This window comes from Muntiacus reevesi, chromosome 2, assembly GCF_963930625.1.
Source record: "Muntiacus reevesi chromosome 2, mMunRee1.1, whole genome shotgun sequence".
NCBI lineage: Eukaryota > Metazoa > Chordata > Mammalia > Artiodactyla > Cervidae > Muntiacus > Muntiacus reevesi.
In genome coordinates, this window is record NC_089250.1 from 273,845,920 (window position 1) to 273,868,644 (window position 22,725).

Consider the following 22,725-nt stretch of genomic DNA (forward strand, 5'->3'; position numbering starts at 1 on the left):
TTTCTGGCTTCAGTAGTGGTGGTGCAGGGGCTTAGCTGCTCTGTGTCATGTGGAACCCTCCCTGATCAGGGATTGAACCCTTGTCCCCTGCATTGGAAGGCAGATTCTTAACCACTGGACCACCAAGGTAGTCCCACAACTTTTTATTTACTTAACCAAAAGCTTGAGTTTTAGAGCGGGTGATGGAAACTGGTAGTGTGACAGGAAATGCAAGATTGTGCACGTGGGGAATGTGCAATTTTATACTCACTTCCCTCCTGGGCTTCCCTTGTGGCTCAGCTGGTAAAGAATCCGCCTGCAATGTGGGAGACCTGGGTTCGATCCCTGGGTTGGGAAGATCCCCTGGAGAAGGGAAAGGCTACCCACTCCAGTATTCTGGTCTTGGAGGATTCCGTATAGTCCATGGGGTCGCAACGAGTCGAACACGACTGAACGACATTCACTTCACTTTCCCTCCAGAGCATAATTTAAATTTCTGTTTCCCATTCACTTGGAGGCATCAGAAACTAAGTGAGGAAACATTTCAACCCTAAATGTGTCATTGTCCAAGGGACGCCTTTGGAGATTGTGTGCAAGAAGTAGGCTATAGTCAGGCGCTTGAGAAAGAAGCTTGAGGAAGGAATTCAATTATATCTATATATATATAGTATAAATTCTTTTTCTTTGACCTGTATCAGGCTATTGGATTTGAAGAATAAGACCATTTTGATAGAAATTTCCACTTCCCAAATATCAACTATTAGTGTTATCTTCACTGTAGATTTTGCAGCTTATCAACTTTTCTTAGGCACTTTGGCATATTTCTGGATGATTTATCAGTTGAGAATAAACATATCTCCTTTGTCCAAGGCTCTGGTGCAAAACTTCAAAAACCTTTGGAATTTCCACTAACTGAACACTGTGCTCTACACCAGAAAATGATACAACATTGTGAATCAACTAGCCTTCAATTAAAAAAAACAAAAACAAAAACAAAAAAAAACCCACCACTATTGGAGTTTCCTGAATGACAGACGTGTTTTTGTTTTTATGTTAATAAGGCAATTTTGAGTAGGGGTTCCATACAAAATTTTGGAATAGGAGCTTGGACCCCAGAAAAACCAACCAGGTAATGAGAGAATTGAAATATTACACAGTGGTGAAGCTCAATGAACTAGAAGTACATGTGTAAGAAGAAAACCTTCTCAAAAACAACTGGGAGAAAAGTCATGATACAAAATTAGATAGCATAAGGACATGTATGTAAACATTTTGCACTCACAGAAAAGAATATTTAGTGTTAAAAGTATGTATATATGTGTTAGAATTTCTAAAAATGCTTGGCAAAGACAAACATCAAGTTATAGTTGTATATCAGATACATATGTGATCAAATGAAAATGCAAATGAAAATGCAAAGGAAATAAATTTCTCTTCTGGTCTTGTGGATGAGACCTGCCAGGTCACTTCCCATGGACACCCATGATTAGATCTCGTGTGATTGCATTATATTGGATGTCAGAGGGAATGAAAAGCCCAATGACTCAAGAAGGTATCTTGAGCCTTTCCTCCGCTGCTGCTAAGGTGCTCAGTTCTTCCGAGGAAGCTAAGGCCGTTTTGGGGTGAGGCCCTCACTTCATCCGGCGACTAGCACCGCGCCCGGCAGCCCCCACCTAGCACTCGCCCGCATCATGGCCTCCGTCTCGGAGCTCGCTTGCATCTACTCTGCCCTCATTCTGCATGACGATGAGGTGACGGTCACGGAGGATAAGATCAATGCCCTCATTAAAGCCGCCGGTGTAAATGTTGAACCTTTCTGGCCAGGTTTGTTTGCAAAGGCTTTGGCCAATGTCAACATCGGGAGCCTCATCTGCAATGTGGGGGGCTGGTGGACCTGCCCCAGCAGCTGGTGCTGCACCAGCAGGAGGTCCTGCCCCAGCCACCACTGCTGCCACAGCTGAGGAGAAGAAAGTAGAAGCAAAGAAAGAAGAATCTGAAGAGTCTGATGATGACATGGGCTTTTGTCTTTTTGACTAAAGCTCTTTAGTAACACATTCAATAAAAAGCTGAGCTGTTAAAAAAAAAAAAAAAAAAAAAGGCATCTTGAGACCAAAGAGGGAGTCAAGGATCTTTATGTAATCAATGAATCAGTTTATTGTCGGGTGACTGACTCCAAGAGCCTGATCTATATTAGGGTGACAGTGATAAGATCTGGAAATTTTCACAGCTGCCCTCCACACTGCCTCAGAGCCATTCTGATAACTCTACAGTTAACCTAGACTATCTGGGTAAATGCTTGGAAGCAGAATAAATTTTCGTAAAATTTACCAATGGATTCTGTCTCTTCTAGGATCTTCACATCAGGAGAGGGAACAGATAAAGCATCCATTTATTCACATGGGACTAATTCAGCAGCATCTCTGTTCTCCTGTTTTGACAGATGTTTACTGATGCAACTTTCATGAAAATTTTGGGTTTTGTGGTATATTGGTAGTGCTCAAAAGTTTTGTTTTGTGAACACTCCATGGCTTGTGAAACTGTGACCTCATTTCAGATGGAATCTAAAATTTTAATCTAAAGAATGAATGCTATAAATACAGTTTGCAGAATATCTTAAATATTTACCCATGAAAATAAAAAATTTTATATCACCAAAAACAGACCTATGTGGCATATTTATAGAATTAAGTTGTCTCTAAAACAGAGGGCTTCCCTGGTGGTGAAGAACCTGCTTGCCAATGCAGGAGATGCAAGAGATGTGGGTTTCATCCCTGGGTTAGGAAGATCCCCTGGAAGAGAGCAGGGCAAACCACTCCAGGGTTCTTGCCTAGAGAATCCCATGGACAGAGGAGCCTGGCAGGCTGCAGACCACAGGGTCACAAAGAGTCGGACTCGGCTGAAGTGACTTAGCACACACGCATGCCCCAAAGCTGGAAGGAACCCAAATGTCCAACAAATGGTGGATAGATAAACGACCACTAGTCAATCTGTAAAACTGAATGGCAGTCAGCAATGAAAAATAATAAACTCTTACTCTGTGCAAAAACATGACTGAATACCAAAGGCATTATGCTGAGTGACAGAAACATACAAAGGGATAGTATTCAGCCTTCGAAAGAAAGGAAATCTTGTCACATGCTACAGCATGGATGCACCTTGAGGACATTATGCTGAGCAAACTATGCCAGTCACAATAGCACAAGTATCATACGCTTTCACTTACTGAAATATCTAGAATAGTCAAATTCATAGTTAGAGAAATAGTAGGATGGTAGTTACCAGGGACTGAGGGGAGGGAGACCCAGAGAGTAATTTAATGGGTACAGAGTTTCAACTTTTCAAGGTGAAGAAAGTTCTGGAGCTCTGTTGCCTAACAATGTGGATATATTTGAGCTCTGTGAATGTGTGTGCATGTCTCTGTGTTATAATATTTTTTTAATTGCCATTGTACTTATAGTTAACTTCCATCATCATGGTGGTGGTTTAGTCACTAAGTTCTGTCTGACCCTTGCAGTCCCCAGGCTCCTCTGTCCATGGGATTTCCCAGGCAGAAATACTTGAGTAGGTTGCCATTTCCTTCCCCCCAAACATTACTGTTTCACTTTGTCACTAAGTGGTATGAAAATAAGAAGACAAAGGCTAAAATAGATTTCTGAAACTTTAATTTCATTTTTGTTACATAAAAATTACATATATTTATATGCTGAGACTACATGATCCTCGTGTAAAATACAAATTAAAACTATATGGAATTAAATACAATAATATATAAAGCCAATAACAATATATATATGAGATTTAATGTCCTCTATGAAACCATGGCAATTTGAAATCTATGAAGTAGGAGAAAATCTAAAAGTAGGTACATAAGAATAAATACACTAGGTCAAGAAACCTTTTCATATACCTTGACTTAGGTTTTATCTAAATTAAACAAAATATATGGTGGTATCACCATCGTTTCATCAAACTGAAAACTACAAACATTTCCCAAGACAGATTCTTATTAAAGCTTTGGGAATATCTGCCTCCATGTACTGGAGGTGAATAAGGAAAGATCTAGTGCTTTTTCAGAAAAAAGAAAAAAAAAAGGATATGAATATGTTTTCAGTGCTACAATTCAAAGTGTGCAAATACATGGGAATTACATCCTGATATTTGCCCTCATTATAAAATAATGCCAGTGTGGTACATGCACTTCAGCGTTAGCCCTCTAGAGAGGCAAGGGGCCTTTGGGGGGTGGGGGTGGGGGGGAAGGTAGGCGGGAAGGGTGGTGGTTATTAATACACCAACTTGGTTTTTCCAAGATACTCAAAGTGCATGCATTGTCTAGCATGGATTATAAACTCCGTAATCTGAGTCCTCAAGGAAATCCAGATTTCACCATTCTGAGTCCATTTCTCAAGTTCTTTTCCTATCACCACCCCAGGTTTGTGACGAACAATCAACTCTGCTGGTCATCTTGGAGAATCTAGGGGGTTTCAAGGCTTGGCTTTCACTGTCAGAGCTGTGGTCTCTGCTGAGCAGGCTTGGGTCCCCCTGGCTCAAATCAAGCTTCTGACGCTCTGACACCTAGGGAAGAGGTGGACCGACCTCGGAGCTGGGCCCTTGTCCTCCATCCTTGGTTGGCGCTGGGGTCGGGGAGAGCCAGCCCTCGGCGGGGAAGGCATAGGCAGCCTGGTTGGCCATGGTGTACATGGTCTGCGCCGCGGCCCACAGAGGGCCCCGGAGCTGGGCCAGCCGCTGCCAGCACTGCGGGGAATAGCCTGGCTGCTTGTGCATGTGGACTATGCTCTGATAAATGGCCTCGGACATATAGCGCAGGGAGGTCACGAGGCTTTTCCGGAGTGGAGGTGGCTGGTCTTTGGGGGACCTGGATCTGGGCCGCCTGCTGCGCCCAGGGCGCCTCGGGTGGGGTCTTCTGGAGCGAGGAACCTGGGTCTCTTCGCTGGAGCTGCTCCGGCCAGACTCAAGCACCTTCGGTTTCTTGTTTTCCGAAGTCACACTGGGTTCATCTGGAGAGGACCCTACGGACAAAGCATGCAGGTTAGAGACCTGCCACATCAATTCCCAAGGACCCCCCATCCCAGGATTCTCACTATGCGCCTTCAGGTACACCCCACCTCTCCTGCGCCACACCCTCAGCTCTAGAACGAGGTGATGCTATGCCCATCTTGGGTGCTCAAATGCTCTCTGGATCCCAGAGTTTCTAAGCACCTTCAGTCGTTGGACAACCCTCTTTGTGCCCATGCACTGGGCAGGTCACCTGTTTTCTCCTTGCACACCTCGAGACCCAAAACCAAGATCCTACCTGTTCCATCGCAGGTGCGGTCCCTGGAATCCATCTTCCGCTTTCTGGAACTCTCAGAACTGGAACCGCGTTCTGAATCTGTGGATCAGGTGAGAGATTTGAGTGACTGCTTGCAACCGGTGCCCCTGCAACCTAGCCGATCCCCGACATACAAGAAGTCAAGCTCGCAACCAAAACTGGTTTGCCCGCTAGGCTTCCTAGAGTTCAGGATGGGCAAGGCCTTGCGGCCAAAGCTCACCTAGTGCCCTGCCCAGGGAGACTGAAGTATCCCCTGTCCCGTCCCTCTTCTCCAGAAAAATGAAGTCTTACCTGAAGGAGCAGTGCGCCTGTTTCTGTCTTGGGTCTCGTTTTCCTTTGAATTCTCTTTCTCATCCATCTCCGTCTCTGACCCTGGAAAAAAGAGGGAATGAGATGACTGCCCTCCTTGAGGGACACTTAAGTGTTTAATCCATCCCTCACCCGTATTTTTGGGCAAATCTCTCAATTGAGGCCCTGTAGACGCGTCCTATGCGAACTGGAGCCATACGGTTCTGGGGGATCATCGCGACAATACTCAGAGCCCTCATAGGACTGGGGTTCGTCTCCTACCACCAATCTCCAAATAAAATACCCACAAATTAGATGTCCCTGATTCCATTCCTCCTTTCCGCCCCAGACCAACAGCTCAGGCTCCTATCTGGCCTCTGGATGTGACTGTCTAAGTGGAAAGAGAAGGTCTTGCCTTTTTCTTCGGATCGTTTCTCCTCCTCATCTGAGCCCCTTTCTTCCATGGAGTTCTGTTGGAGTTGGGAAGAGACTATTTCACCTTTCCCTTCAGAGAGTATCTCCTCCACATCAGAGCTCTTTTCTTCAAAGGAGTCCTGTTGAGAGGGGTTCTGGTCAGTGGGTTGTTCCATGGAAGGGCTGTGGGGGTGCAGGTCTTCTGTGCCAGATTCCATCTGGAGCTCCAAACGAAGACCCTTTTCTCAGAGAGGTTCGGAGTGAGACTTGTCCATTGGCCGAATGAACCGGCCTTTTAGTAGAACCTCAGGGGGCGTGGCTTGTTTCTATTGACTGATTGGATTATGCCTTCTCGTGAGGTTAGGAGACTTGTTTGTACTGGAGCATCTGATACAGAACAATAAAGTGAATTTTTATTTACCGTTTAGACAATTTCATTCTGCTCAATATTTTTCCAGTCTGGAATCATCCCTTTCAAACTTCTTTCGGTGGGTGTTGGATTGGAAATGGAGCTGATAAACTTTAATGCAAGTCGTTATAAATTTGTATTTGTCTAGTAACTAGTGCAGATGCCATAAAATCAATTCTAAGAAGTAATTATTTAAGGAAATGAAAGACAATAAAAACTTCTCAGGTTTTATAACAAAAAGTTATTTACAAGTTTAAAAAATATCATTTAAAACACAGTTCATATTCACATTTTTCCAATTTACTCAAACACATTTTATTGGGGTTTTGTTTGGTCGGTTTTTGAGCCAGGATTTAAACAAAGTTCCTACATTAAAACTAATTCTTGTAACTTATGAAGTGGTATAGTCTGTCTGAAAATATCATTAAAACCAGTTACAAAATGGAAGCACATTATTCAGAACGAAATTGTAGCCACATATAAAAACTTATTTTTCTATCAATTCCAAACAAAAGGAAAATGATTCACAATCAATTGGAAAAAAATTGAAAAAACAATTCACAGGTTAATAAACTCATATGATGAGTAGTATGTTACATTGTATACAGTGTTGCTAATAACAAAGTAATTGCAAATTAAAATGCCACCATGATTTCATGTCCAAGCAAAAATTCAAAGTTACCCTGTATGACTATGAAGTGGGAACTGGAGATTCTCCTCTAAAGTTAGAGTATTTTGTCTTAACCAGTTCACAGGAACTGAACCTGAGGATTCATGAAAAAGATGTTTTAGCAATTCAACTCCTCATTTTCTGTTTAATACTGCAAGGAGTGTGTTCCTGGGAGCACTGATAGTGGAAAGAAAAACGTAAATGTTCAACAATAGGCTCAGAAATTAAAACCAAACAGTCCAGCGCATTGACACAAATGAATTACAAACAGTGGTTTGAATTCTGCTGTCTGTTTCCCAGTGCTGTGCTTTGGAACCAACAACGTCTAGGACCTAATGGGTAGCATAGGCTGTAAGGGATTGTGCCATAGTGAGCTTGGAGGCCTCCTTTGGTAATAACGCTGCTGAGGCACAAACTGCAACAAGGAACCAGGTGACTCGGCATGAAAAGACAGGAAAGAAAGAGATTCCCGGAATCAGCTGGGTGACTCACTGTTTGGCTATTTCCTGAAACGTGGGAGTACCCTTTGGGATGACTCTGAGGCACCTCCTAGGCCACTGGAAGTCAATTCAGATCGAGGGAGTACAAATGCCCGGTCATGTTCTGCTCGGGGAGTGCCTTTGAAGAGAGAGAAAGGGTAAGCTACAAAATAAATAGAATCTAATGAAAATACAATACAAACACAATCAACAGAAAAATATCACACAGCTGGCAAAAAAAAAAAAAAAACATGATCATAATGGATATTAAGAGAAAGAAAAGAGAATTCTGCCATAAACAGGAAAGAAACTGCCAACATATCCTATGTCTATCTGCTGTTGTTGTGTTTAGTCCCAACACCCCATCAGATCTAGAATCTGCTGGGGAGCTGTCCCATAGTTTGGAAGTCTCCTCTGTTAATAGCATCGCTAAGGAAAAACCATGGGACAAGGCACAATTCCACTTGGGCAGGAAAAGAAAGGAAAGAGATTCCTGGAACCAACCCAGTGACTCACCGTTCGGTGATTCCCTGAAACTGGGAAGGACTCTTTGGGATGACTCAGAGGTCACTCCTAGGCCACCAGAAATCAAAAATATAGTTTTATTTCTGGAAGCTTCTGACTCAATATTTTCACACTCATTCTATACCTTCCATGTAGTTGCCCAGTAAAACACAAGTCAGACAAAAATAAAATTATATAAAAAGAAAAGTTCACGGAGACTCACTGAACATAAGTTGACTTCTTCCCATTGCCCTCTTGAGAACCCAAACAACCCCAAGATCTAAGACAACCTGAACCCCTGTGAAATCCTATATGGAAGACTCATTCTGAGGACAGCTGTCCGGGTCAATCCAGAAAGTCTCTATCAGGTTCAATATTTCCCACTGTTGGAATGGAAATATCAAGACCAGAACAGTTCCAAACCTGACTCAGTTTCTCAGAGACATCTGAAAGATTACTAGGTGTTAATTGGGTTTATGTTACACCTCTTCCACAGGACCGGAAGCTGTTAAGCTAGACTTGGAAGTGGCCACACCAAGTCCTAGTGACCTCCCCCACGGCGGCAAAGGCCCAAGGTTTCAGCCCCCGGATTCACACAACCAGACTGAAAAGAGCTCCTCCCCCTGAGGAACAAAACCCCAATGAAACAGAACGATCACAGGCCCCAGCATACAGCTGTGAACCCCTGGAAGGCCTCTGTTTCCTTTTCAGAAAGCAATCCAGTGATAGCCCCTCCTTGTGTTTATAGATCTTGAAAAACTGATTTTCAGCTTTGCCATTTTCCTTGCATTTGGCTGGGTGATTTCTCTCCTGTTGGCACTTATCACCCTTTTTGTATTGTGACTTGGTCCCCTGGTATTCCAGAGATCACCTCACCAGGGCATTTTGGGCATTTCAGAAGTGGCCCGGATCTGACTCCAGTAGGCTCACTTCCTACTAATAATCGTGTACACCTTAAGACGACTCCTGAAGCTGCTCTTCCCAGGCACCCCTATACACCACCTTTTTATTTCCCCTTCTGGGTTTGACTTCTATTGGGCACTCCTGAAAGACATAAATTACCTGGAACCTCAGTTACCCCTGAGGCCCCTACACTACCAGAGAAAATACATATTAGGACTAACCTGGGACAAAGTCCTCCTAGGGGACTCTCAAGACTATTCACCACAAGAAGCCCGTCAGCTGTTGAACTTAGACCCTATAGAGTCTTAGTTCAATAGGCCTGCTGTATCTTCTGATCTTTCTCATTGTGCTTGCCCACCTTCTGTTCTGTATATTGTCACAAAATGAATTCACACCCTGCCTCTCCTTCTCTGAATATGACGTTCTTCCTTATAATTACTGGACTCCGCTTTTTCCCTTTCATTTCTCCATATCCCCACCACCCACTGACACTATAAATCAGGTTGCAAAAATAACTAGTACAACTGATGGTTGGATATCCACCAAGGGAACTCCAGACCTAGAGGAACGCTACCTCTTGGCTGTCCCCTTCTCTACCAAACAATTATACAGTCTATCAGGCCAGTGTTATGGGAATGGTTATCTTTTCTCCAGAAGTCAAAAGCAGGTGGACCCTTACTCATTTGCCTCAGATCTAGCTGGCCGTGTAACCACCACCTCCAAGCTCTTGGGAAAGGCACAACTTTGTTTCATAAACTTGTATGGATGGGGACACATCTTGGGCTGGTTAAATGACTTTCTTTGTAACTATACTCTCAATTTCAATCAGATTTGCCTGGAATGGGGTTCCTGGCCAGAAGGAAAGGAACCTTATACACATAAAGGTAATTTTACTTTGTGTTAGGAAAGTTGGGGAAAATGCAACAAAAGACTGTGTTTATGAGGACCACCTCCCAATAAACAGCTCCACCCTGGGAACTAAGTATGAAGACATTGGTGTGACCACTGAACTACTACATAGCTTATCCTCCCAACGAGTTTCTCCCCCAAAACATGATATAGTCCAATTAATGTTCAGAAATCTGTCATGCCAATCCCCCATTACACTCATAATGAGTCAGAACCCAGATTCTCCTCTTTGCATATAGATGATGAATTCTTTGAAGTTTAGCCTTCACAATGTAATCCTAGACTCTGGGATCCCAGACTATTTCCAGAGGAAAGCCCCCAACAAGTCAAGATCTGGCTCTGGGGACACACAAAGGGGGTATCCTTAAGGGGCATGGGATTCTCATTTCCATGTGGTACTGAGGTATATATAGATCTTCCCATGTACTGGAGGGGCACCTGCAAAGATTATTCCTGGGGTCCCAGAGACATCCATTTATGACTCTAAAGGACTTGCCTCCTCAGGGAACATTCCCAATCTTGGATCATTCCTCAAGGAAGCCCTAAGACCTGTCCAGGAGAGACAGAGAGGAGCCACTGATTGCTGGAGGCATGGTGGTGGTACATGCTGATGATAATCCTGTTCTTGAAAGGCCTGAAATTATCCATAGTTTTTCTGGTTTGCAGGCATACCCCTCTTGGACAGGAGCATTCGCAACCTGACCATCTTGGTCCAGGAATCTTGGAAGGCCACAGAGGCAAAACCGTGGTCAAGGGCTCCCTAGTGAAGGTACAAAATAGAAGGGCCCTTGATGTTATGACCCCAGCTGAGGCCAGGTGAGTCTGTGTAACTGAGACTTGCTGCTTTTGTTTTAGTACCTCCAACTCAGTTGAAGAAGATCTTCAAATTCTAAAGAAAAGCATCAGATTGAAAGAGGATTTAAACGGAGAGCAGTCAGAGCCCTAGCTGGCTTTTGAGCCTCATCTCGTCTATAAGCTTAGAGCCCATGGGTGTGGCAGTTGCCCTTTTTGGGACCATTAGTTATGATAGCCTTTGTTTATTATTTGGCTCCTGCGGCATTAACACATTATCTAACTTCGTCTCCCAACAGATTCAAAGGATTCATGTAGCCACATGATGCTACAACAAGGATACCAGCTGGTCTGCACAAGGAAGATGCTGAAACAAACCACCTTATCATTCCGTGGGCACTGTCTATCCCACAAACGCACCCTGACAGAGAACGGGCTTTGGGACCCGGGCCCCCACATTGCCCCTGCCCAGCCTGAAGAAGCCAGAGCAGTTGCCACCCCTTTCCCCAATGGCCTGGGTTCTCATGACCCAAGATGGGGATAGTCAATCAGTCAGATATGAGCAGGATGTTAAGGAGCAAGCAGAGGGGAGAATGTGGAGCCCTGTGCCAAGGGCAAAGATGCTGAGCCTGAACCACTGTCATCTCTGGAACTGACTGAGCCCCGCTGTAACTCTTCCTAAGAGCTGCCCTGATTCATACCAGCCAGCTCCCTGACCCCATATGAGGGAAAAATAACCACCCCAGTGCTCATCCTATAGTGCCCGAACCAGTCCCCTTATGCCACCCTTTCAGGAGGAATTTTTTTTGTCTCGAGACTATAAAAATTTGCTCTAAAAAAAAAAAAAAAATTTGCCCTTAATCCGGGAAAAGCGTCAACTCTCCCTGGTCTGACAGGAGGTCAGCCTGCTATGTTTGCAGTACCCACATTATCTCTGCTGTTTCTTCTTAATAAACTGACTCCCTTCTGAAATGCTTGGTCTGGAAATCCTTTTCACATCCTGTGCTCTGACCACGGCATTTTAGATGTAAAATATATTGTTAAAATTACATAGTCACACACTTCCCTGGCAGTCCAGTGGTTAAGAGTCTACCAATGCAGGGGAGGCAGGTTCCATCCCTGGCCTGGAAAGATTCCACATGCCCGGGAGTGGGGATGGGGTGAGGTGGTGGTGTGCAGTGGGGTGGGGGGTGGAGTGGGAAGAGTAATTAAGCCAGAGCACCAAAACTACTGAAGCTCATGAGCCTAGAGCCCCTGCCAGCAACCAGAGAAGCCACCACAATGAGAAGCCCAAGAACCACAACTAGAGAATAGACCTTGCTCACCTCAACTGGAGAAAAGCTGATGCAGCAATGAGGTCTGAAACAGATAAAATTAAATAAATAAATAAAAATTACATAGCTATATTCGTATTATTTTAATATCATGTGTATGTGTGTGCTAGGTTGCTTCAGTTGTCTCTGACTCTTTGCAACCCCATGGCCCCATAGCCTGCCAGCTTCCTCTGTCCCTGGGATTTTCCAGACAAGAATATTGACATGGGTTGCCATTTACTTGGAGATGGAACACATTTCCATCTCCAGTACTCTTGCCTGGAAAATCACAAGGATGGAAGAGCCTGGTAGGCTATAGTCCCTGGGGTCGTGAAGAGTCAGACACCACTGAGCGACTTCACTTTCACTTTTCACTTTCATGCATTGGAGAAAGAAATGGCAACCCACTCCGGTGTTCTTGTCTGTAGAAACCTGGGGACGGAGGAGCCTGGTGGGCTGCCTTCTATGGGGTTGCACAGAGTTGGACATGACTTAAGCGACTTGGCAACTGCAGCAGCAGCCATTTCCTACTCCCTGGAATCTTCCCGACCCAGGGATCGAACCCTCGGCTCTTAGGTCTCCAGCATTGGCAGTCAGGTTCTGTACCACAAGTGCCACCAGGAAAGCCATGGTTTTAAATGTTATAGAAATTGGCAAAACCTAATTGTAGCACGTTGTTTCAGATGTATACATTTGAGAAAAAAGTGGAAAGTATGAAGTAATGGTAAACACCTGTAAAACATTCCATCCAATCACCGGGGCGGGATTGGTGATTAGGTTAAGATGATGGGATTATCTGGAGGGCACGGCCAGAGGGTTCAGAGACAGTATAAAGCCCAGCAGAAGAAGAAATTCTAGTCTGCAGTTGCTTCTTCAGTCATCTTGGTGAACACTCTGTCTCCAGTGGTTTTGTCCAGTGTCCACGTATTTGATCGGCTCAGGACAGACGGCAAGGACACAGTTTAGTTCTGATTTCTCCTTGAGAACTCAGGGAATTCCTCAGAGAAATTGCTGAGCGGGACAAATCTATTGAGGACCAATTTGAGTGTTGAGGTGAGGATTAGTTAATTGTTAAATAGCATTTCTTGACAACGCGCCTTATTTACAAAATACTTCCAAAATGATAATTTTTAGATGAAAGTCAAACTTTTTAAAGAATCGTTACTTGGAGACTGATTTGTGTGTGTGTGTGTGTGTGTGTGTGTGTGTTGGTTGGGTGGTTGGATTATCAGTAATGGAGCGCTGTTGTCTTTGAGCAAGGGCTTTTAAAAACTGTGAGTTATTAACTTCTCTTTATCCTGGTGTACTGAGGAAAACTAGTTTGCAGGTGATTTAAATTAAGGACCCTGAATATTTTTAATGCATTTTTTTTTTTTAAACAGGGTCTATTTTTACAGCAGTTTTTAGCTCATGGCAAAAATGAGCAAGAAGCTCGAACATTTCCATGTACCCCCTCCCCCACTCATGCAGATCCTCTCCCACTGGCAATATAGACTTAAGTATTTTAAACATAGTATATAATCGCAAAGTTGTACGGTCATGTGTCTATCATAGTGAATACCAAAGACCAAATTATATCATATTTCTTTTTTTTTTTTCAGTTCTACCAGTTTATTGCTACCAACCCATCTCCCTCCACCCTCGTGCACGCATGCTCAGTCATGTAACCCCATGTACTATTGCCCGCCAGGATCCTCTGTCCATGACTTCTCCAGGCAAGAGTACTGGAGTGGGCTGCCATTTCCTTCTCCATATCATATTTCTTAATTTCTACACATTGGATATAACTTGGAGTGTGACGGAATGGTTAACAACCTCTAGAACATTCCATCCAATCAGGAGAGGTGGGCGGGGCTTTGTTACCGTGTGATTAGATTAGGATGATGGCGTTACCTGGAGCATCTGGCCAGGGTGTCCAATGATTAAGACTCTGTGCTTCCATGGGAGGTCAAAAAAGAAAAATATGAGATATTGAGTTACTCATTTATCTTTATCCAGTGTGTTTAGCAGAACATATTTGGAGCAGGTTGAAATTCAGGACCCTGACCATAAACCTGTAAGCAATGTGGAGCCGCACATCAGGGGCTGTGGTGGAGGCCAGAGTTGCTTTTTCCTTTTAGAAATTTTATCTTATATTTTTGTTTTTTTTGCCTCTTCCCATGGAAGCGCAGAGTCTTAACCATTGGCCTGCCAGGAAGTCCCAGAGATGAGTTATTCTAACTTAATTTGTGTTTCGGAAGTGCTTCCTCAATACTTGAAATTGGTCATTGAAAATATGAAGAGGAAAACGCTTTATTCTAGACCATCAAATATGCCAGTCCCATGATCAGATATACCATGTGCTGACCCTTTCTTTCCTGTTCCTGGCAGAACTGTCTTTTCTTTTTCTTAATATAATCCATTATGGTAAATTGTATTTACTTCTTATGACAGCTTGTGGAATAGGATATTTTCCCATCGCAATCTACTTGTATTTCCATTATATGCTATTAATTTTTTAGTCAACCCATTCCATCTTTTCAAAGAAGTCCCCTGAGAGAGGGGCTTCCCAGGAGACTCAAGGGTAAAGAATCTACCTGCAATGCAGGAGACATGGGTTTGATCCCTAGTTTGGGAAGATCCCCTGAAGGAGGAAATAGCAACCCACTCCAGTATTCTCCCCTGGAGAAACCCATGGACGGAGGAGCCTCACAGGCTACAGTCCATGGATCAGAAGAGTCAGAGAGCACTGAGGGACTAACGTTTTCACTATATTGTTTAAATGAAGTAGTTATACGTGTATCTTTCTAAAGTCATAGGGAATGGCAAAGACCAAATCAGACTGCATTTTCTCAGGTTTATACTTCGAAATAAAGTGGGAGTGTGAAAGAATGATAAAAACGCAATACAACATTCTATCCAATCAGGTTAGGTGGGCGGGGCTTTGTCTCGTGATTAAGTGAAGGAGATGGGGTTATTGGGAGGGCGTGGCCAAGGGCAAGAGCGTGGCCAAAGTGGGGGGGGGGGCGGGGGGCGTCCTAAGACAGCATAAAGGCCAGCAGAAGGCATTCTGGTCAGTGGTCTCTTCTCTCTTCATCAAGATAACCGCTCTGTCTCCAGTGGTCTTGCCCAGTGTCCATGTATCTGAGCGGCTCTAGACAGACTGGCAAAAGCACAGTTGAATTCTTTTCTCTTTGGGGGGCCTCAGTTTGTCCTCAGCAAACTAGCAGATTGGGAAAACTCTTCAGAGGTCCATTTTCAGGCATTGAGGTAAGGATTAGTTAATTCTTTGATAGAATTTCTAGTACAGTGCTGATTCACAAAATACTTCTGAAATGTTAATTTTTAGATGAAGGTCAAAATTTCTGTGCAATGTCGTGTTAATGTCTTGTATACAGTACAATGTTTCAGTTATATAAATTTATATGTATTCTTTTTCATATTCCTTTCCATTACAATTTGTAATAGGATATTGAATATAGTTTCCTGTACTATACAGTAGGACCTTGTTGTTTATCCATTTTATATATAATAGTTTGCATCTGCTAACCCCAATCTTTCACTTCATCCCTCCCTCACCCCTTGTCACCCTTGGCAACCACAATCTCTTCTCTATGTCTGTGAGTCTGTTTCATAGATAAGTTCACTTGTGTCGTATTTTAGATTCCACATATAAGTGAAATCATAAGATATTTGTCTTTCTGACTTACTTCACTTGTGTGAGTATCTCTAGGTCCATCCATATTGCTACAAATGGCATTATTTCATTCTTTTTTTATGCCTGAGTAATACTCATATTTACCACATCTTCTGTATCCATTCATCTGTGGATGAGTATTTAGGTTGTTTCCATGTCTTGGCTATTGTAAATAGTATCACCTTCAGTTCAGTTCAGTTCAGTCACTCAGTCGTGTCCGACTCTTTGCGACCCCATGATTCGCAGCACACCAGGCCTCCCTTGTCCATCACCAACTCCCGGAGTTCACTCAAACTCATGTCCATTGGGTCGGTGATGCCATCCAGCCATCTCATCTTCTGTCGTCCCCTTCCTCTCCTGCCCCCAAACCCTCCCAGTATCAGGGTCTTTTCCAATGAGTCAATTCTTCGCATGAGGTGGCCAAAGTATTGGAGTTTCAGCTTCAGCATCAGTCCTTCCAATGAACACCCAGGACTGATCTCCTTTAGGATGGACTGGTTGGATCTCCTTGCAGTCCAAGGGACTCTCAAGAGTCTTCTCCAACACCACAGTTCAAAAGCATCAATTCTTCAGCGCTCAGCTTTCTTCACAGTCCAACTCTCACATCTGTACATGTATCACCTTATTTTTCATTAATTGGTACTCTGTTCCTAGTAGTAGAATATGTACATATACTTTGAATAAAAGGTAGCAGGTGAGATGGTAGGCAGAGAAGAGGGATGGGGCTTGACTGTCCTGTACGTGGGAAGTTCTAGGAATGTGTAAAATTCAAAGGTCTAAAATTAAGTGTCTAAAATAAAATTTAATTTTCTTTTCTCCACAGAGAAAGAGAATATCTGGGGTAAAACCAGCAGCGATGGACCCCAGCAAACTTTCCATGGAACAGGGTAAAGCATTCCTAAAGGAGATCGGGATCCCACAAAGAGATGTAAGTACTCAAGGCTTTAGGTCAGGCAAGTAAGCTGTTGAGAAATAAGGTGGACTTCCGCTCTGGTGTCAGTGCTAAGGCAGGCTTTCCTGTGCACAGGGGTGAAATTCAGTGATGAACAACATGGGTGTATGTAGGAAAGGGTGCTTGGAGATTGAGTTCAATCACATGACCAGTAATTCAATCACTCAAACTCAATCAAAAATCGAGTTTCTATCTGATGGAGACAAAAGAGAACCAACATGCTATGGCTCTGGTTCTTCAGTTCTCACTTGGGGATACCTAGTATTCCCTTAACACCCCATGTTCACCCCCTGCTGCCTGTTCCCTGGAGATAATGAGAAAACTTATTATGAGGTTGGAGGAAAGAATATTTACACTCAGACTAGCATTACATCAAAGACCTTAGGAAACTGGGAGTCTTATTCATCTTCTGTAATTCCAAGGTTTCTAACTGAGTGCAGAACTCAGATTGTGTGTTGACTCTCTTTTGTCTCCATCAGCTCGACTTGATGACAGAGAAATGGGTAGTTGATGCTTCCGTGGAGGTTCTGCTACGGTTCCCTCTGTTGCCAGGAGAGGACCCAACTGCCCGCTGTGTCCCCGACAAGAAATATCAGCCTCCATTGCACCAGCCTCACGGAGCTCCACAGAGACCTGGAGTCCAAGAGGAGAGGTAGGTCAGACATCAGATAGTGATGTGGGTAGAGCCTAGAGGCATTCCTAAGGGCACAAATGTAGCTGTAGATTTGTTTGCATAGATTAAAAAAAATTTTTTTTGGAGTATAATTGCTTTACAATAGGTCAGTTTTTGCTGTATAGCAAAGTGAATCAGGCATATATATGCATATGCATGCCCTCTTCCTTGGGTTTCCCTTCCATTTCGGTCACCACAGAGCTTTGAGTAGAGGCCCCCGTGTTATACAGTAGGTTCTCATTAGTTATCTATTTTATACATAGAATCAGTAGTGTATATGTGTCAGTCCTAATTCCTCCCTCCAATAGACTTTAAAACAATTATTTATTTAGTTATTGGCTGTACTGGGTCTTGGATGCTGCGGGCTTTTCTGTAGTTATGGTGAGCGGTGTGTGTGTGGGGATACTCTTTCTAGTTGCGGTGCATGGGCTTCTCTATGGCAGAGCACAGGCTTTAGGGCATTCCAGCTTAAACAGTTACAGCCCTTGGGCTCTAGGCAAAAGAGTTATGATGCACAGGCTTCGTTGCTCCACAGCATGTGGGATCGTCCCGGACCAGGGATTGAACCCGTGTCTTCTGCCCTGGCAGGCGAATTCTTCCCTACTGAGCCACCAGGGAAGCCCCTCCCCCCACCATAGACTTTTGACTTGTGTGTGTCCCTCAGCACAGCACAGCCTCAGCCTGGTGTGAGTTTACACATATATGTGAGCTTGTGCAAGCACCCTCAGACTGCTTGTTCATCTGCAGCTTTATGCAGAAGCCTCTCCTGAGTATTGACCTATGGTTGTTGGGATCATGTCTGAAATTTCACAGGTGTTCATTAATTTACATGTTGAATCTCTGCAAAGTTTTATCAGAAGAACTGGCAGGTTGTCTCAGTAAGAAGTTGTCATGTGAAAGCTGTGAATTTTCTGAAAATATGTGGGGAAAAATTCCATCGTTGTTGGCTGCCTCTGTTTTGGCTTTAATAAATATTGGTAGATGCTTAAATGTTGGAGGGAGTGCCTGGCTAAAAACCTAAAACTCAGGCCCAAGTTTATGTTGAAATTCTCAGGGAGAAACATTAGAAGTAGCCCTGATCATAGCCAAGTCATCAAGATCAGCCATTCAAGGTTGCAAATCTAATTTCCCTGTTTGTTAATAAGAGGACTCATCTCAGGCAGTGTCCTACTCTGGAACTAAGGAATGATGGGAAAAGATGACACATTTCACAGAATGGGACATGGATTCATGAGTAGACTAACTCATAGAGAGTATGTCTTAGTGATCACTGAGCCCCTCATTCATTCAGAAGTAGGGATATGATGGGTTTCTGTCTTTATGTTTGTTGCTCAGTTTATGCTTTGTCTTTGTTTATGTTCAGTTGCTCAGTCGTGTTTGACTCTTTGTGACCCCATAGACTGCAGCATGCCAGGCTTCCCTGTCCATCACCAACTCCTGGAATTTACTCAAACTCATGTCCATTGGGTCGATGATGCCATCAACCATCTCATCCTCTGTTGTCCCCTTCTCCTCCTGCCCTCAGTCTTTTCCAGCATCAGGGTCTTTTCCATCAGGGTCTCTGTGTTTACATTTATTTTTTTTTCTTGTGACTAGAAAATCCAACAGTCAACTCCCAAGGAAGAATGCCCAGAAGCCCCAGGAGGTGAGGCAGATAAAAAGTCACTACATTCACCAACTGCCCCAGAGACCCACTATGGCTCAGAATGTGAAGAAGTTACCAGGGGGACCTGCGGAGCGGAGGACTACTTTCTCAGACGAGAATAACAAGGTAGGTGGAAGCTAGGATGTTTCAAGAACCAGAGTGTCTGCATGCATGCCAGAGAGTGGATTTTACTGTGGAAATGTTTGCAGGATCTTAGTTCCCCAAGTAAGGATTGAACCCCTGCTTGGGGCGATGAACGTGCCGAGTCCTAACCACTGGACCACCAGAGAACTCAGAAATGTCTGTGTCTTATGACTCAGATGTTCTTACCTATCCAAGGCTGTCTTGGTTTGTAGAATCCTCACCAGGGCAATTGACCCATCAGCTCCTCTGAGGAGCAACTTTATTCAGTGTTCAGTGTCATGTCAAGCTGGGTGTTTGTCCAACGCACAAACCTGGTTCATTTTTATTACCTTTAGACACTAGATTCTTTTCTCCTTGATCTCTCTCTAAAATGCTCTGTGGGCAGCACCATCAGTTCAGTTCAGTCGCTCAGTCGTGTCTGACTCTTTGTGACCCCGTGGACTGCAACACACCAGGCCTCCCTGTCCATCACCAACTCCTGGAGTTTACTCAAACTCCTGTCCATTAAGTCGGTGATGCCATCCAACCATTTCATCCTCTGTTGTCCCCTTCTCCTCCTGCCTTGAATCTTTCTCAGCATCAGGGTCTTTTCAAATGAGTCAGTTCTTCACATTAGGTGGTCAAAGTATTGGAGTTTCAGCTTCAGCATCAGTCCTTCCAATGAATATTCAGGACTGATTTCCTTCAGGATGGACTGGTTGAATCTCCTTGCACTATAGTTATCTCAAATTTCCTGGCAGCTCTAGTCCATGTCTTCTATCCCAAGTCAATATCCAACTTCAAAAACCTGTCCTTATGCAGCTGACCCTGAAAGAATGCAAGAATTAGGAGCAGCAAACCTTAGTCAGTGGAAAATCCAAATATGACTTTAGAGTCAGCCCTGTGGTCCATTATACTTGCAGTTGGTTCCCCATCTGAGAATTCAACCAACCTTAGATTGTGGTTGTCCTACAGTACGTGTGTGTGAGAAATATCTGAATGTAAATGGATCTGCCCCATTTCAACCCATGTCGTTAGAGTCAACTGTATTAACCTTTGAAATTTGCCTGTGGGGACTTCCGTGGCAGTCCCGTGGTTAAGACTCCAAGCTTCCAGTGTAGGGGGCGTGGTTTCGATCCCTGGTCAGGGAACGAAAATCCCACAGGCTATGTGGTGTGGCTTTTAAAAAGTTGAAAAAACTATAAAATAATTTTTGAAAAAAAATTGCTTGCAATTTCTGCTAACTCCACACTCCTCCCCCACCCCCAGGTGAAGTGCAGAAACTGTGGTGCTTTTGGGCATCTGGCCACCAGTAAGTGGTGCCCCATGAAGTCCTGGGCTGGGGCCATTGCTCCACAGCCTTTGAGCTCCAAGAAGAAGGAGAATCTGGAACCGAGGAGACCCCAGGACTTCCAGACTCCAACGTTCTTTAATGAGGCTGTCAGAGAGCAGGAACCAGAACCGAGGTGAGGAATCCTGGAATTCAGAATGATTTGGGGTGGAGGGACACCCTCAGAGCTCATTCTAGTCCTGAGAATCACAATGGGGGAAGGGCCAGCTGCTCTCTTGAAAGGATGGAGAGAACCACCTGAGAGTGTTCAAGGATGAGACCTCAGGAGGGGAAGAGGTGCTTCCCGGGAGCGGAAACTGTCTCTGAAATGGTGGAAGGACTTGCCTTTGCAAAGGTCTCAGAACCTTGACCGCCTTCCTCACCCCAAAACAGGGGCTAGGACCGGGCTCCAGGGCTGCTCTTGGTTCCTGGTCAGTGGTGAGGACAGAAAGGTGGGGGCATCCGGCCACTTAACATGAACTGTTCTGCAGGCAAGAGGTGCAGCAGAGAAATGCTGTTCCTCAGATGCACCCAGTGAGTTGCCAAGGGAAGAGGCAGAGACCCTGGCAGGAGCCTGAGGATTTGCATGCCTTTATGAGGGTGAGTCTTGCCCAAGACCCCTGCTCTGTTTCTCCCTTCTATCCCCCCTTGTGCTTCTATGTGATATAGTACTCTTGCTTGGAAAATCCCATGGACGGAGGAGTCTGGTATGCTATAGTCCACAGGATTGCTAAGAATCACGACTGAGCGACTTCACTTCACTTCATGCCTCTCATGTGTGCAAGGTCATGTTAAACCCGGGCTGGCCGCTAGGTGTCCTGTTTTTTGTTTTCATTTTCTATATTTTTCAGGTTCCGTTCCGCCCCCCCCCCCCACTATGGGTTGTGGAATCCAAAATCCTGGTCCCACTTTATTTTAATTTTTTTCTCTCTTTTATGCAAGTAGGCCAGCAAAAGCTAGTGGAGGCATTTCAGCACTGGTATTGTTCAGTCGCTAAGTCATGTCTGACTCTTTGCCACCCAATGGACTGTAGCATGCCAGGCTTCCCTGCCCTTCACCATCTCCTGAAGTTTGCTCATATTCAGGTCCATTGAGTTGGTAATTCTATCCAACCATCTCATCTTCTGTTGTTTCTTCTCCTCCTGCCCTCAGTCTTTCTCAACATCAGGGTCTTTTCCAATGAGTTGGCACTTCGCATCAGGTGGCCAACATTATGGAGCTTCAGCTTCAGCATTAGCCCTTCCAATGAATATTCAGGGATAATTTTAGCATACAAAGTGTTTTATCAGATGCCTTCTCTGACTTCAAGTCCAGATGAGGCAACTTTTAACTTGCAATTACTCTCAGTTGTCCTCAAAAAGATAGTTGCTATCGACATTCTCCACATTGCATAGGAAAATGTTTCTACCATTGACCTTAACAACAGACAATATGAGGGAAGTTTTCTTGGCCATAACATATGGGCAAAAACCTCAGATTGGTATTGTAATTTTTCCCCTTGACCACCCCTGAGGTGGATTTCTCTGTGAATGTGTAATGATGATTTATTTGCATGTCTTTTCTGTGAAATTTAATTTCGCATGTGTTGTCTGTGTCTAATTGGGTTGTTCCTCTTCCTGTTGTAGAAAAAAACTCCTAGCATATATTTATTTTCTGTCTGTCGTATTTCATTTTATTGTATGTATATTACACATATATAATTATATTGTATTAGTCTGCCAGCTAATACAACATTTGTCCCGAATTGCTTATGATCTTCCTGTTTTCTATTTTTTTTTTCATTTATTTTTATTAGTTGGAGGCTAACTACTTTACAATATTGTAGTGGTTTGTGTCATACATTGACATGAATTAGCCATGGATTTACATGTATTCCCCATCCCGATCCCCCCTCCCACCTGTTTTCTATTACTATATGGTTGAAACAATCTGTGCCCTATTGTATTCAGTTGAATAATTCTGACTCCTGACGTATCTAATGAGGTTCCCTCTCCCACAGCAACCCACCCGGCCGATGCCTGTCCAAACGTCCAGGAGGAGACCTGTCCTAGGCCCTGTTCTCATGGGTCAGCCACTGGCCCAGATCCCCAAGAAGAGATGACTCTGCCCTTGAACTGAGTGCTTGTGGACCCAAGACACGAGGTGGACACTAATATCTCACCCACCCAGCCATGCAGACCTTCTGCCTTGAGGCCCCTCTCATGGCCGAGTTAATAGCCAGCAGGCCTGATGGTGTCCCGTGGGATATTCCACTCCAACCGGCTTGCCCCGGGTTGTGTCTGTGACCTCTGGGCACAAGGCTAATGTCCTGACGTGGGCTCAAAGCCCAACCCCCAA

General features: G+C 44.2%; 1 protein-coding gene and 1 pseudogene across 1 annotated transcript in view; one reads left to right on the forward strand and one right to left on the reverse strand.

Moving 5' to 3' along the window:
* Nucleotides 1-22,725, reverse strand: part of LOC136161695 (zinc finger protein 420-like) — a 121,927-nt gene that overhangs the window by 13,767 nt on the left and 85,435 nt on the right. The gene's annotated exons all lie outside the window — the stretch shown is intronic.
* LOC136161715 (large ribosomal subunit protein P1 pseudogene) lies at nt 1,556-2,076 on the forward strand (annotated as a pseudogene).